This window comes from Gorilla gorilla, chromosome 12 (assembly GCF_029281585.2).
Source record: "Gorilla gorilla gorilla isolate KB3781 chromosome 12, NHGRI_mGorGor1-v2.1_pri, whole genome shotgun sequence".
In the NCBI taxonomy this organism is placed as follows: Eukaryota; Metazoa; Chordata; class Mammalia; order Primates; family Hominidae; genus Gorilla; species Gorilla gorilla.
The window spans coordinates 94475137-94490152 of record NC_073236.2 but is presented as its reverse complement, the minus strand read 5'-3'; positions in this window follow the sequence as shown (position 1 = coordinate 94490152).

The window sequence follows — 15016 nt, the reverse complement described above, 5'->3', positions numbered from 1 at the left end:
CCTCTTCAGGGAACTTGATTCTCCTTCCGAAGCATGCACTGGCTCTGTATAGCCCTCCCCTTACCACCCTGGGCTTTCCCTCTGAAAGCTCCAGAGACAGTTCAGCAAGTGCTCAGCAAGTGCCAGATTGGTATTGGAAGGGTGTGACAGGAAGTGGGTGGTGAGAGGGAGGCTCCTTCAGCTGTGTTCCCTCACACACTTCTCTCCCAGTCATTCAAAGCTCAAGTCTTCATTTTCTGGGGCCTGTCAATGATGGAAGTGGAGAAGCCACCATTACTGAAGTTCTAGAGAGAGCCCAAGAAGCGCTGGAGGTTCAGAGAGGTGAAGAGCCCCCTGCAGCTGGCCAGCAAGGCTTAGGTCTGTCCTATCCACTGACTGCAGCATCCTGCTGTTATTAATAATCAGGACCTAAAACTCTTCCATCCATATGGCTCCCTGCTGTTGGGAAGGTATTTTCACATATGGCATATTATGGAAACTGCTCAAGAAGGCTACAGTTCTCCCAAAAAGTCTTCTTAGTTAGCAGTAGGGTTCGTTTTCTCACCTTTTCTTAAATCTCAAATTGTGAAAAAAGAAGGCTTCGCATACGCTGTCTCCATTTCATGACTTGCACATCTCCTTCCACATTGAGTGGAGCTGCTTTCAGTACAATGACCACTAATGTTGCGGTTCTAATCCTGGGACCCTTCCTGAGTCCTCACTGGCTCTGCTGTATTTGTTCCTGTCACCCACCAGCTTCCAATTCACCTCCACCTCCTCCCAGGCCATCTTTTCCTAGTCCACCTCCTCCCAGTTTACCCCCTCCCAATCCACCATCTCCTCCTCCCTGTCTACCTCCACCTCCTCTCAGTTCACCTCTGCCTCCTCCCAGCTCATCTTCTCCTCCCAGCTCACCTTCTCCTCCTCCCAGTCCACCCTCACCTCTTCCGAGTCCACCTTTTCCTCCTCCTAGTCTACCTCCTCCCAATTCACCTCCTCTCAATCCACCTTCTCCTCCCAATCCACCTCAACCTCCTCCCCGTCCATCTTCTCCTCCCAGTCCACCTCCCACTCTGCCTCATCTTCCTGATCCACCACACCATACAGCTGTTTCAGGGCTCCAATCTGAATCCACCTTCGATTTGAAAACATTGCTGAATAACTGCAGCAGCCCCTTAAACAAATGTCATTATCCACAGACAACAGACAACAACATACCTATGTAGAGATAAACATATGTGTGTTCTGTCTCCAAATCATTTTCAATAAATGTTGCCACAACACAGCTCAGCTATGTAGACGGTTTTTCAATCAATATTGCCTCAGGCTAGCAAATAAAGAAGGAAATCACTGGGAAATGCATTATTCATGAGCTCACCAGAGCGCTGATGACTGGCAGTGATAAAGGTCCCCGTGTGAGCAAGCAGCAGTCTGATAGCTCTGTATCAAGTCAATCTACCCAGCCTGCTTCCTGTTTTCGGGAGCAGGAGAGGGGAGATCAGTCCTCAACACTTTTCTCTTCCCTTTCATTTAGGAGAGTGGGCCCGTGCACCTGTGGGAACTGAACTTGTCTTTTGCTGAGGTCATGACACGTGGGGAACAGGATGGAGCAGAGGAAGGAGAGAGCTGAATTCCCTCAGGGGACACCCTGATGAGAATTAATTAGATGTCTGTCCTTGGTAGCTCTTCACCTCATACCTTCTAGTGAGCAAGAAAGAATCTCTCTCCACTTTTGAGAATTCTAATTGGCAAAGGGAAGTAATCACAGGACATTCATCCATATAGAGCCATTTTCTGGTGGAAAGCCTGAGCATAGAGCAAGTTCGGGATGCCCTGCACCCCTTATCAATTAGCTTTCCTAGCAGAGACATGAATGAGGAAGGGGAGAGGGAGGGCTTCTGGGGCAGGGAATCCTGGGCTTACCCATGGATCCTCCACCAGCTCATTAAGTTACCTCGGACAAGGTGCTCCCCTGTACCTGGGCTTCTGAGTGCTCCCCTCCCATTTTAAGTAAAAAGTCAGGAGCCCACAGCATCCAGAAAAGAGACCCAAATTTCTTTTGAAGTGTTGCATGAGCTAGAGTGGGAGAGAAAGGGAAAACTGAGGGGTAAGAAAAAATTGTCATGTTCAAATTAAATTTCAAATCATTAACAATACACGCTCATGCATAACTCATATGCACCTGAGAAATGCATTATGTAAATGAACCCAAAGTTCCAAAGAGCACCAGTTCACACACTACCACACATGCAGGGGTTGTGAAACCCAGGGCTGTACCCGTAGAAGACACGAAGATTACAGAAAGAATGGTACCATGGGGTCACTTCCAGCCCTGCTAAAACAGCTATGGCCATAAGTTGTTGAGCTTCCAGAGGAAGGTAAGAGCCAGTTGTCTGATGTTATTTGTTGCAGGCCCCTACTCCACTGTCTGCTGGACTCCAGGCGGGTTGTGTGGCTGGTATATCTGGATAGCAGGGCCCAAGTCAGAGATCAAGGGATGCAGTTCCAAAGGAAGGGGGTTGGGCAGAACAAGGTCCAAGGGTCCAGTCCCCCACTTCCCAGGTGGAGGGGAGCCAAGGTAATATCACCACCTCTCAGTCCTGGCCAGACAGGGGTGTGTGAAAAGGAAAATAAAATCTCGGGACCCTAAACTCACTATGCCAAAGGGAAGAGTTAAACTTGGGAACTGGGTCATGCAAAAACTGCCTTCCTTGTGTTCCCAAACAGATAGCTGTAATCTCACATGCTACTTTATCGCATGTAAAATGTAGATTCACTGAGCCAGCGAGGAATGCATAATCGACTTCCCCCACTCCCTTCTTTTCACGTGTAAAATGTAGATTCACTGAGTGCTGATCAGCACCTCACAGGAATGTAACCACTTGCCTCATTGCCTACTCACTCTCCTTTTTTGTTGTCTTTTTTCTTCCCCTTCCACTTGCTCTGTCCCCTTTACATATTGAGGTTCACAAAACCCTCTTTGGAAAAAGCACAGGACACAGATGCTAACTACTGTGACTTGTGTTTCTTTTTCTCAGGCGTGTCCCTAACCTTGGCAAAATAAACCTCTAAATCCACTGAGATCTGCCTCCATCACTTTGTGGTTGACAGGTCACAGATGAGTGTGCAGGGTGAGTCAGAAGGTTCATGAGACAGAGCATGGGACAGCAATGCTCGGTCATCATTTGGCCAAGAGACAGTGAATCTGCACAACCAACAAAGCCCCTCTTCATAAGTCATACCACTTCTGTGAAAAGTCTGAGTTACAGATGTCTTTCTTTTTCATATTGCTTTGATATTTTCATATACACATAGGGCTTTGAATGAGGTTAACAAAGATTGACAAGTGGAAATCTTGTGGTTCCACTTCCCAAATAGAAAAAGATCATTGCTTATCATTGGCATAGTGGATACATTCAAGCATGTGTTCCTCAAGTGTGTGACAATTGTTCTTTTAATTGAGCTGCCTTTCCTCCTGCAATCTTATTCATATGATGGCAGTTGCCTGAAGGAAAGGCTTGCAGCAATCTCAAGCACACAGAACTATGTTAATACCCATTGGGCAGTGACAAGAACAGCTGGGGATGAATACAACCGGCCCTCTGTATCTGGGATTCCACAACCATGGATTCAACCAACCTCGGATGGAAATTGTTTGAAAAACAAAAAGGATGCTTGTGTCTGTACTAAACATGGACAGGCTTTTTCTCTTACAATTATTCTCTAAACACCACAGTATAACAACTAGTCACATGGCATTCACATTGTATTAGGTATTGTAAGTAACCTAGAGATGATCTAAAGTATACAGGAAGATGCGTGCAGGTTACATGCAAATATTACCCCATATTATATCAGTAACTTCAGCATCCGTGGATTTTGGTATCTGAAGGGGGTCTTGGAAGCAATCACCCATGGATACTAAGGGACAACTGTAACTTTCTTTCTTTTTTTTTTTTTTTTGAGATGGAATCTCACTCTGTCACCCAGGCTGGAGTGCAGTGGTGTGATCTTAGCTCACTGCAACCTCCATCTCCCAGGTTCAAGAGATTCTCCTGCCTCCGCCTCCAAAGTAGCTGGGATTACAGGTGCCCACCATCACTTCCTGCTGATTTTTGTGTTTTTAGTGGAGACGGGGTTTCACCATGTTGGCCGGGCCCGTCTCTAACTCCTGACCTCAAGTGATCTGCCGGCTTCGGCCTCCCAAAGTGTTGGGATTATAGGCGTGAGCCACTGCAGACAACTGTAACGTTCACAAAGCTTGTACACTGTACTCTTTGGAAGCCCTTTAGCTTCCTGCACAGATGCCACATCTAAAAGCCACAGCCAGGCAGCGAGAAGCACTGGCAGCAGTAATACATTGCCAGCTGGCCAAGAAAGTGCTACGGAAGCAGTTCTGCTATCTGTTTTGTTTCTGGGTCATGAATTTGGGTACATTTAGCATGGGGTGGAAAACAACAATAACACAACAACAATAAAAACCCTCTCCTTCCCTGAATCATCCCAGGGTGTGTCCTATGTCACAAAAGAGCACCTTAAAAATCATCTGGTCTAGTGCTTCCCAAACTGGGGTTTCCCAGAACACTATTTCTAAGAGAGGTTAATAGGTAGGCTGTTCTCACAGTTAAATTAGTTTGGGAAACATGCAGTCTACCTCCCATACATTCATAATGCTTATTGTAATATTGAAGATACTGAGAGGTATTGCAGTCGATTAACCTTAACTTTGATTTTTTTCAGCATCTAACAAATTTATCCATTTTCTCCTTTTAGCACAGTCAATAAAATACTGTAGAATGAAGTTATTTTGGTTAAATCCATATCTGCTCCCGCCCATCCTCCCTCTTCCCCTAACTTTGTTGTTCCCACCCACACATAACTTTACCAAAAATTTTTTTTTTTGAGACAGAGTCTCACTCTGTCACCCAGGCTGGAGTGCAGTGGTGCAATCTCAGTTCACTGCAACCTCCGCCTCCCAGGTTCAAGCGATTCTCGTGGCTCAAAGGTGTGTGCGGTCATGCCCAGCTATTTTTTGTATTTTTAGTTGAGACAGGTTTTCTCCATGTTGGCCAGGCTGGTCTGGAACTCCTGGCCTCAAGTGATCCACCTGCCTCGGCCTCCCAAAGTGCTGGGATTACAGGCATGAGCTACCGCGCCTGGCCACTTTACCAAGATCTTAAAAAGTTTAGGCGAATGTCCAGATGAAGCTCTCAGAACACCTGCTTGAAGAAGGCAGCTTGTTGGATGTGGCTGATGGCTTTACTGCCCCTAATCCTTCTCTCTTCCCCATGTCCACGCCCTTTACTGTATAATTTTGCAGTTCCTTTTCCCACACCTTTGACACTGAGTTTGGTCATGTGACTTGGTTTGACCAATAGAAATGACAGTGCACCAGTTCCCAGTCAGGTTCTCAAGGGGCCTCTGTGATTCCTCCTGCTATCCTCCGCCTGTGCTATTGCTGTGAGAACATGCCCAGTTAGCCTGCTTAAGGATGAGAGACATGTGGAGCAGATCTGAGCCACGCCCATCACCCCAGACAAGGCCAGCCCAGATCAGCCATGGCCAGCCAACCACCAGATGCGTGAGTGAGTCCAGCCAAGCCAAAGTGCCTAGCCAACTCCCCACTGACCCCAGAGGCGTGAGCAGTAAACCCTGATTGTTGCATGCCCTTCAGGTTTTGTGTTTGCTTTTCATGTATCATGTGGCATTATTGAGGCAGTAGATCATTGGTAAGAGAAAGAACATGGGCTTTGCAGTTGGTTATGTTAGATTCAAATCCTAGCTCCACTCTCTGTCAGCTGTGTGTACCTGAGCAAGTGATGCAACTTCTCTTAGCTTTAGCTTCCTCAACTTGAACAAAGATAACCTTAGAGCATGATTATCAGGATTAACAGAGATCATGTAGGAAAGCTCCTAAAATAGTGCCTGGCACATGGTAGGTAATCAGTGAATGTTACTTCTTTTGTGTGGAATCCTTTAACTGAGTACACAGAATTTTTAACTAAGGCTAAGTACTTTGGCATCTTCATTCATAGATTTGAATGGTCTGGAGTCAGAGCTCACCAAGATTTCCCAGGCATAGGGGCCATCCTGATGTACACACTATTTAGCAGCCTGCTTATATCACTTAGTGATACTGCACAAACTTCTTTCCACAGTTCCAATTTCTGTATCAACAGTCTCCTACCTCATTTCCAAAGGCCACAAAGTAGCCCTTGGAGGAAACATGCTATCATTTATTTTACCATTTGGGATGTTTCCATCAATTTTTTTCCCAGCCAAATAAGGAGTAAATATATATGAAACACCAAGATAGATAAAACGATGTAATTGTAAAATAGCACGTAATGAACAAAAGAAGAGCAGAGAAAGACATTCAAAAGAATGTGTAATCAGTGAACATTTGTCTCTGCAACAATTCTCTTAAAGAGGCACAAGTAATTTATTTTTTTCAAACTGTCTATCCTGAATGAATAAAATAAAAGCTTTGTTGTCTAAAGGAAAAAGCATCAGTGTTCTGAGAAATTTTACTTCTGAGGTGCATCAAAGCCAAATAATTCAAATTTGCCTGCAATCTCTTAAAAAAGAGAGGACAAAGATAAAGCCCAACATTTCCAGACGTCAAGGATTCGAATTCGTGAGACTGATGGTCATAATCCCCACCCCTCTGAACCTAGTTCTATTTCTGGTCCTCTCGATGTATAAGACAAACAACTGGGAACTTTCCATGCTGGGCTCCAGAGAAAAGTATCTGCCTTTCTCCAAAGCCCTATGTGAGCTCACAGTCCCCTCAAAATGCCATTTTCCCCATTTCAGGTCCTTCCAGTGGAAAAAGTGGGTAAGTCTGACACAGCCACTGCCAGCTAGTCCTCGGGGCAGCCATACACCATTAGCAGATTCCTCGCTCCTAAAGGAAGTCATGCCGGCCTACAGCGGAACTCCATTTCCAGTTATTACTGCTAGACAAATGGCTTTTAAATTACATCCTAAAAGGCTCACAGGCCATTTGTCTTTGTAAGTAATGGCAGAGAAATGCTGCATTACTGCCATCCTCACCCTGCAAAGGGGGTCTGCCTTATTAGGGGGATTGTAAGAAGGTGGATAAGAAAGAGACCCAGGAGGCAGAAATACCCAAGGTAGGGGCAGAAACACCCAAGATTTGATGCAGAAAAGTTGCCAGCTTTTCTGGAGCTGATGGGGGCATGCACACTGGCAAGACCTCTGAGAAGAAAATAGAAGTGGCTTTTCCTGGAAGCTGCCTACATTAACAGAGAGAAGTGGGGTGGAACTTCCTGGGTGGGAAAGGGGAGCAGGTATAGAGCAGCACCAGAGTGTTATCCAGAGATAAAGCTGGATGGTGGCCATGACCCAGCCTTGACCACCAGGCTAGAGAGTCTGGATTTCACCCTAAAAGATGGAACCTTATGAGCAATTGGACTTCCCAAGGAAGTAGCCAGATGCCTGGCCCATGGCCAGAGACTGGCTGTGACTCTGAGCTCAGCCCCTGGAGCTCCAGGACTCTCTCCTCACCTTCCTTGGGAGATCTTAAAAGCCAGGAGCTGCTACTTCTACGGGGCTAGGCGTTAGCTCTGTGACATGTTATGAATAGAAAGACATTAAAGAAAAAATTCCAGCATTCCTCCTCCATGCTCTAAAGCCTTTGTTTACCTTATTATTAGAGGCCTGTCAGTTCTCCTGAGAGCTGACAGGTCTGGAGGGTGAAGGAAGCTGTCACCGCATGGTTTCCATGCTGACAGTCTGTCTGGACTCCGTTTCAGCACACAGCCAGCCTCGAGGCACCAAGTCACGCTACATCTTTCAGATCTGTGGCCTCCCTAAGGCATGGTGGGACCAGAGCCCCCAGTCTGGAGCCCAGAGAGTCATAGAGAGGGGCCTCTAAGTCTGCCAAAAACAAAAAGCTGCCAACACTCAGGGATGAAGTTATCATCATCTTGCATTGCTGGCCGTGTCTCGTTCCCAGAAGGAGGTGCTGCTTGTGTGTAACCTTCCCCTTCTGCTTCCTGTAAGAGATCTGAAGTCCTGTCCTTCATGGAAACAGTCCTCAGCCTGGCTATTTACGATACTCCATATACTAACTTCACATCCCTCAAACCAGAGTTGCTCACAGACATGCACACCATGGAGTGTGCAGGCATCGTTTACGTCCAGGAGAGTTGATTTTATAAAGATAAAGGGCTTGAAGGGAAACCACTATTTTGATATTAGAACAAACACAGATCTATTGAAAAATAGAATGCAAAAACATCATGCATTTTTTAAGATAACACAAATGCCCAAGGTGTCTGTCATGATGTGGAACTAAGCCCCTAGATTCCTTGGGTTTATGTTTCTGCTCTTCTCTGATATTAGAAATACGCTGGTGAAAAGTTTAAGAATCACTTTACTAACATGACAAGTTACAAAATAGTTCCCAGTATCCAGTTTCCAGCAAATCTACAGAATAGGGTCGGTGTTTCAAGTTCTTCATTTATAGCAATAATAAAAAGATATTTATTCACCAGGTCCATCCTAAGCACTTTATATGCATCATCTTCTTTAAACATGGCTTCTGTCCAATGAAACAAGGATGCTTATTATCACTGTGCAAAGAGTGTAAGTGACAAGCCCAAGGTCACGCAGCTACAAAGCAGTGGCACCAAGATTTAAACCCAGTAAATATGGCGCCAGACCCTTCTTTCTTAGCCGTCCATCTACACTGACTGTAAAATGAAAGGGGCTGGATCGAATGACTTCAAAACTCTCGAGCCATGTACTCCCTGGGCAAAGGCACATAGAATGTGATCAGATAAACAGAACTCCTTTCTTATAAAGACAAATCAGAGATGGTCAGGTCATCCTTAGTTCATTCTCCTCCAGTTTTTGGTAGATAAGAATTTTGAGCTGGGTTTCTGATTAGTGTCAAGTTGAGCAAAATTGAATCCAGGAAGGATTCCTGGAGAAAAACCCTTGGAGTGGGCTCGGAGAACATGGATCCCAGGGGCTTTCAAAGCTTCCAGAGTGCTGTGGTAGGATGGGAGTGGCTTCTCAATAGCCACAACCACCTGGAAAGTGAATAGAGAAGATGACAATCAGGAGACAAACATGTGATTTGAAAAAAGGCAGCACAACTAAGTAGTGGACCCAAGAGGAATGCCTGTCTCCCTGTCGGCTCCTTAGGGGCTCTTGGCAAAGTGGCTCCAAAGGACAGGGGCATCTGATACGGGGCATCTGATACCTGGAATAGACCCTGGCTGGTGAGGTTGTGCCAAAATTCTTGCCTGAACATATTGGATTGTAAAATATGTGGATATGACAAGCATATCTGTTTCCCCTTCCAAAAGCTACTTCTTGGTCTAGGATGCTGGCCCCAAGACCCAGCCCTCTGGGCCTATTTTTATACAAAGCACAATCAAGGCAGGTTTGAGCCACAGAATCAAGGCAGGGAGCAGACAACCATGCAGGGAATCCAGGGGAAGAGAGCAAAGGGGAGGGGGTGTGACACAAGATCACTTGGCCTCGGTAAAGAGACATGTGCATAGGAGGAGAGACCCCACAGATCCCACGGTCCCTCAGCTGCTGTTGCTGGTGGCAGGAGGGGAATGGAGCCACAGGCTGAGAACAAGGGCCCTTTAAAAAAAATCATTGACTTGAAGCCTTTCTCCAGCCACTTCTACCAGAAGTCACTGAGCTTTAGCCACCTCCTCCCTGCAGCAGCACAGGATTCCCCAAAATGCACAACTCAAGATAATGCCCCCAAAGTACATGGCACCACTTGGCCAAGGATGTGATGCTGGGAAGATCTTTAAAATATTTAACAATTGGTATGACTTGGGCACCAACCCATAAGAACAGCGTTCTCTCACCAAAGGCATCTTCATGTTGGGTCCCTTCTGCCTTTTCATTTTAACCTTCAGTGATGTCCTCCCATGCAGAGCAGGCAGTCACTCTTACGCCTATCTGCTGAGAATTTTCTCTGTCGGCAGCATCAGCCTCTCTGTCCCAAATCCCTCCTCGTATCTAACACACTTCCCCCAATGCCTAGGCTTTCTCCTTCAAAGGCCACCAAAGCATGTGACCCAGGCATCCCTCATTCCAACCTCCCGTTGTCACTTGAGCTTTTTCCTTGAAGTGCCTGCTCCTCTCCTTTGCTGGCCACATCTCCCCATCCTGAGCTCTGCCTTTGACTTCCTGACTCCAGTAATACTTCCCATGTTGTTGGCATCTCTTCCAGGACACTGTAGTCTGGATTTGGCACTTGATGTTATGAAACTCAGCCCCTGACTAGACAGTGCCCTGTGGTGTTCTTTTGACTGCTTCATCCATCAGTTCTGCCACCCCACCGAGGCTGTGCATGCCTGAGGGCAGGAAGCAAGCTTCAGGTTCTTCTTGTAATCCCCATTGTGTCCCAGGCAGGACTGGGCACTCTGCAGGTGTTCAATGACCATGAAGCAACCAAGTTGACTCGTGCCTGGATACGATTCCTGGTATAGACACTGATACTCACCTCCATCTTGGAGGCTTCAGTTTCCTCATCTGTAAAATTAAAGGTTGTACTGTGGTCCTCAACCCTAGCAGCATATTAGAATCACCTGGAAACTTAGAAGCAGTCTCACTAGCTGGGGCCTCTTCCAGGGATTCTTTTTGACTAGTGTTGGGTAGGACTGGACATCAGTTTTTGTCCTTTTTTTAAGTACTGCAGGTGATTCCAATGCACAGCCAAGACTGAGCACACCTGAATTAAATCATCAAACAGTCCCATGCAACTCTGTGATTCCATGAGCTGAACTGAATGGGATGGTGTTCCAAGTGAGCTCATTTGTAACAGAGGGTTTGGTTTCAAGGTCATCGTGATGCACAGGTCGGGGAGAGGCCACAGGTGGGGGCTGTGGCAATAGCCACTGTCAGAGCTCAAGCCTTGTCATCATCTGTGCCTGTGACAGGTCCTCCCCTGGGCGCTGCTCTTAGGCGATGCATATTTCCAAAGGACTCCCAGATGCTGAATGAAAGGGTTAAGGACTCCCCAAAACCCACCTCCCCCCAACATATTATATGCTCTTTAAAATGTCAGGAAAAGTTCAGAATTGCTGTTGGCAGGTCGTGCCAAAATTCTTGCCTGAACATATTGGATTATAAAATATGTGGATATGACAAGCCTATCTGACAGATCAGTTTACCTTATACTAAGATGATGTTTAAAAGAAAGACATGGTTTTTTTCCCTTTTGTGGTTTAGGGTTTTGTGGTTGTTTTGTGTGTTTCCTCAGTGTTTTCTTTCTTTTCTCCTTCTTAAAATATTGTCCTGACTTTGAGTTTTGACATCAATTAAAAACTCAGCTAATGAAAAAGCTAAACCCTTGGGAACACATTAAAGACCACTTAGGAAAGTTGATTCCGGCTCCTTTTTCAAAGCCAAATCTTAGACACCAAACTAAGTTCAATTACAGATGTTCATTATTCCTTGGGTATAAAAGTCTTTTTGTAACCCTCCCTCATTGTAGGGCTGCATAAATGGAGCATATTCATATTTTCCCTCTCTCTCTTTCTCTTTCTTCCCTTTCCTTCTCTCTCTCCCTCCCTCCCTCTCTCTCTCACTTGTTGAAACAAGCACAGTAATTGCATTACCAGATTTCTAGGATTAACTTTTGGTTCAAGGAAAAGTGCTGAGTTTGAGCGTGTATCTGTAATTAGAGGTGGTAGGGTAATTAGCTGCACACAGCTAGACGGTCTGCAAGGGGCCTAGAAGACAGGTCTATTTGTTCTGTTTCATCACATGATTTAATCAAACAGTGAGTGCCTTGCTCACAGGCCTCACAAAACAAATATTTGCTGATTGATTGGTTCATCAAACAACTGGTCAATTCAGTTAAACCAGCTCTTTGCTGTCCAGTAAGCCAAGGAAAGAAAAATAATTGACCTAAGTCTTTCACTTTCCAAATGGCTGCTTTGCTGCCTTACAGAAACAACTGCAGAACAGCACATGGTGGAGGTGTTGAAATCCACTCCTTTCTTTCCTTTTAATGGCTTTCCAAAATAAATAGCATTAAAAATCAATAGGCTACAAAATGAAGCCCAAAATGAAAATCTACAAAAGATATTCATCACTTTGTCTACATGAAGGCCTGCTCTCAAGCAGCCTGTCTCCTTGGGTTCAAGGTATGTCCCATCACTGAGAGATGTTTAAGTCAGTGTATCCCAGGAGCAGAGCTATGTTAACCTAGGGAGGCACCCTCTCCACCACCAGCTCTCCAGAAGCAAATACGAAGATGCAGTCAAATCTCTGGGTATTTTGGTGTGGACCTGATCACATCTAGATGCAAAGGAGACATGAAGGCCAGATGCTGGTGTCCTGCCAGCTTCCCAGAGAAACCTTTGCTTTCTGTGCCACCTGTTCATTAGCAGGCTGCAAAAAACTGGCTGGAAGCCCCACTCTGCCCATTGGTAGAAATCCCCAGTGGGGAGTGCCTATGAGCAAGGCATTCACTTTATTTTCCATTCTGGAGCCGCTGATCTGAGGATATTTGTCTCTGTTGGGCCCAGAAGAAAGAAGTTTGCCCCACAGTAAGGCAGGGTTCCAGCTGTGCACAGAAATGCCTGCCCGGAGGCTCTCTGCTGAGGCTGAAGAATGGCAGGGAGGCAGCTTTCCATGAAAAGCAATTTAAAGTGACATGATGTTAAAGGCCAACAGTCCAAAAAAAAAGGCAAACATCCCATCACCTGTGAGTGATCCCCTGAGCCCGGGGAACATTTTTTAAAAATCTGTCTCACAATCACCCAGTGTTTAACTTGAAGTCCATTTGTTAATTTAGTAAACACAGACATGATATTGACAATATGCCTCTAATCCAGGCAGGAAGGAAGTATCCGGTGTCAGGCAACTCCAGGCCCTCTCTAGTGCCCCTCACCTGAAGGGCTGCATGAGGCGGGACAGCTCAGACAGCAGGTGGAAGGGCAATGGGGTCAGGGGTTCCTTAACCCTCTGAGGGCCAGGACACTCTCCCTTGGGAGTGGGGGAGGAATCTGTAAAGATCCTCTCTTCCCATCACCCTTAGCAGTACAAAGTGGTTTACAATTTACAAAACACCCTTCATATTTTCTGACTAAAGCTTTCAGGCCTGTCCTATGAGACAAGTTGTGATAGTTAATTTCTTACGTCAATTTGGCTGTGCTGTAGTGCCCGGATATTTGGTCAAACATCATTGTATATGTTTCTGTGAAAGTATTTTTTAGATGAGATTAACATTTAAATCAAGTTAAATGGGCTTTGAGGAAAGCAGATTACACTCCATAATGTGGGTGGGCTTCATCTGAACAGCTGAAGGCCTTAACAGAACAAAGAGTTGCCTCCCAGAGCAAGAAGCAATGCTGCCGGCAAACTGCCTTTGGACTCAGCCCATGACTTGCCCCTGAGTCTTCAGCCTCATGGTCTACCCTGCAGATTTTGGACTTGAACCTCTACAATCATGTGAGCCAATTATTTAAATCTTTTTCTCTGTCTTCCCTCTCTTGCTCTCTGTCTACTATCTCTCTCTCTCTCTCTCACACACACACACACACAAACACACCCCTTGTTGGTTCTGTTTCTCTGGAGAACTCTGAATAATACACTGAAAGTGTTTTCAGTCCTGTTTTATGATGAGGAAATGGGCTTAGTGAGACTAGGAACTAACATTGGGCTACTGTGGTATAAACTGGTCACTCAGAATCAGTGCACTGGGGCAGGTTCACACACGATGACTTCATCATTCAGAAATGTAAAAGTCCAGGGCTGGTAAAGAACCCATGAGGACAGGGCTGTGGCCCCTGATGTCAGACAAATATATGTCTTGATCATGTCACTTCTGTTCTTGAAGATTTCTGGGGCTTGTGCCCCCACCTCCTACCCCCTTCACCCATTGCTTCTTTCCACGCTGCTGATTAAATCTACCTTCTTTCTTAATTTAACCCCATTTTTTTTGGTGGTGTCATCCACACAAGGAAACATGCCTGATTGTAAAGTTTCTAGCAGGAGACTTCTCCTTTAAATGACAATTTTAAATAGCATATACACAATGCTCAGAGCATAGCAGATACACTGCATGAGCAGTCATGTTAGTGGCATCCTACGAATGTAACCTAGGCTTTGTAAACCATAAGGCATTCAACATTCAACAAAGGTAAGGAGTCAACATTATTGTTCTAGGTTGCAGGACTGAGTGAGGTTGAGAGAGCACACAATTCTTAGGTATAAAAAGCAGCTCATAAAATCTTCAAGTCCAAGGTTGAGGCTACTCCATGCTGAAATTTTGTTTAAGTAAGATGGTATAAGACAGAAGACCCTGAACTTAAGTAAGTAAATTCTGAACCCCTGGTTCAATCACCTTTCTTTTCCAAACCCTCTCACTTCTTTATGGTAAAATAAATAGGGTCCCCTTCTTTATTAAGGAGAATTGTTTTGATTGCAAGAAACAGAAACCAACTCAAGCCAACTTCAACATGCAAGTGCAGTTCTCACAGAACCCAAGGGCCAGAACAGCTGAGCCTAAGGCAGGCTGTGGAATCAGAAAATGGAAGGCCATGGGGGAACCCAGGAGACTCTTTTTCTTCCCCCTCCAATGACTTCTTTCTTGTCCCTCTGTAAACTCAGTCCACATAGTAGAAAGAAGCCTACTCACTGGTCCTAAATTTGTATTTTTCCTTTGTTCAAAAGTTTAGTCAAGAATGGAATCTTGGCTGGACGCAGTGGCTCATGCCTCTAATCCTAGCACTCTGGGAGGTTAAGGTGGGAGGATCACTTGAGTCCAGGAGTTTGAGACCAGCCTGGGCAACATCACACCAGGCTAATTTTTAAATTTATTGTAGAGATGGGGGTCTCTACAAAAAAATTAAAAATTAGCCTGGTGTGATGGCATATTTCTGCTGTCCCAGCTACTAGGGAGGCTGAGGTGGGAGGATCACTCAAGCCTGGGAGGTAGAGGTAAGTGTTATCAGTCCTGTTTTATGGATGAGGACACTTTTTTAAAAAGAGAAAAAAGAAGAGGAGGAAGAGGAGGAGGAGGAGA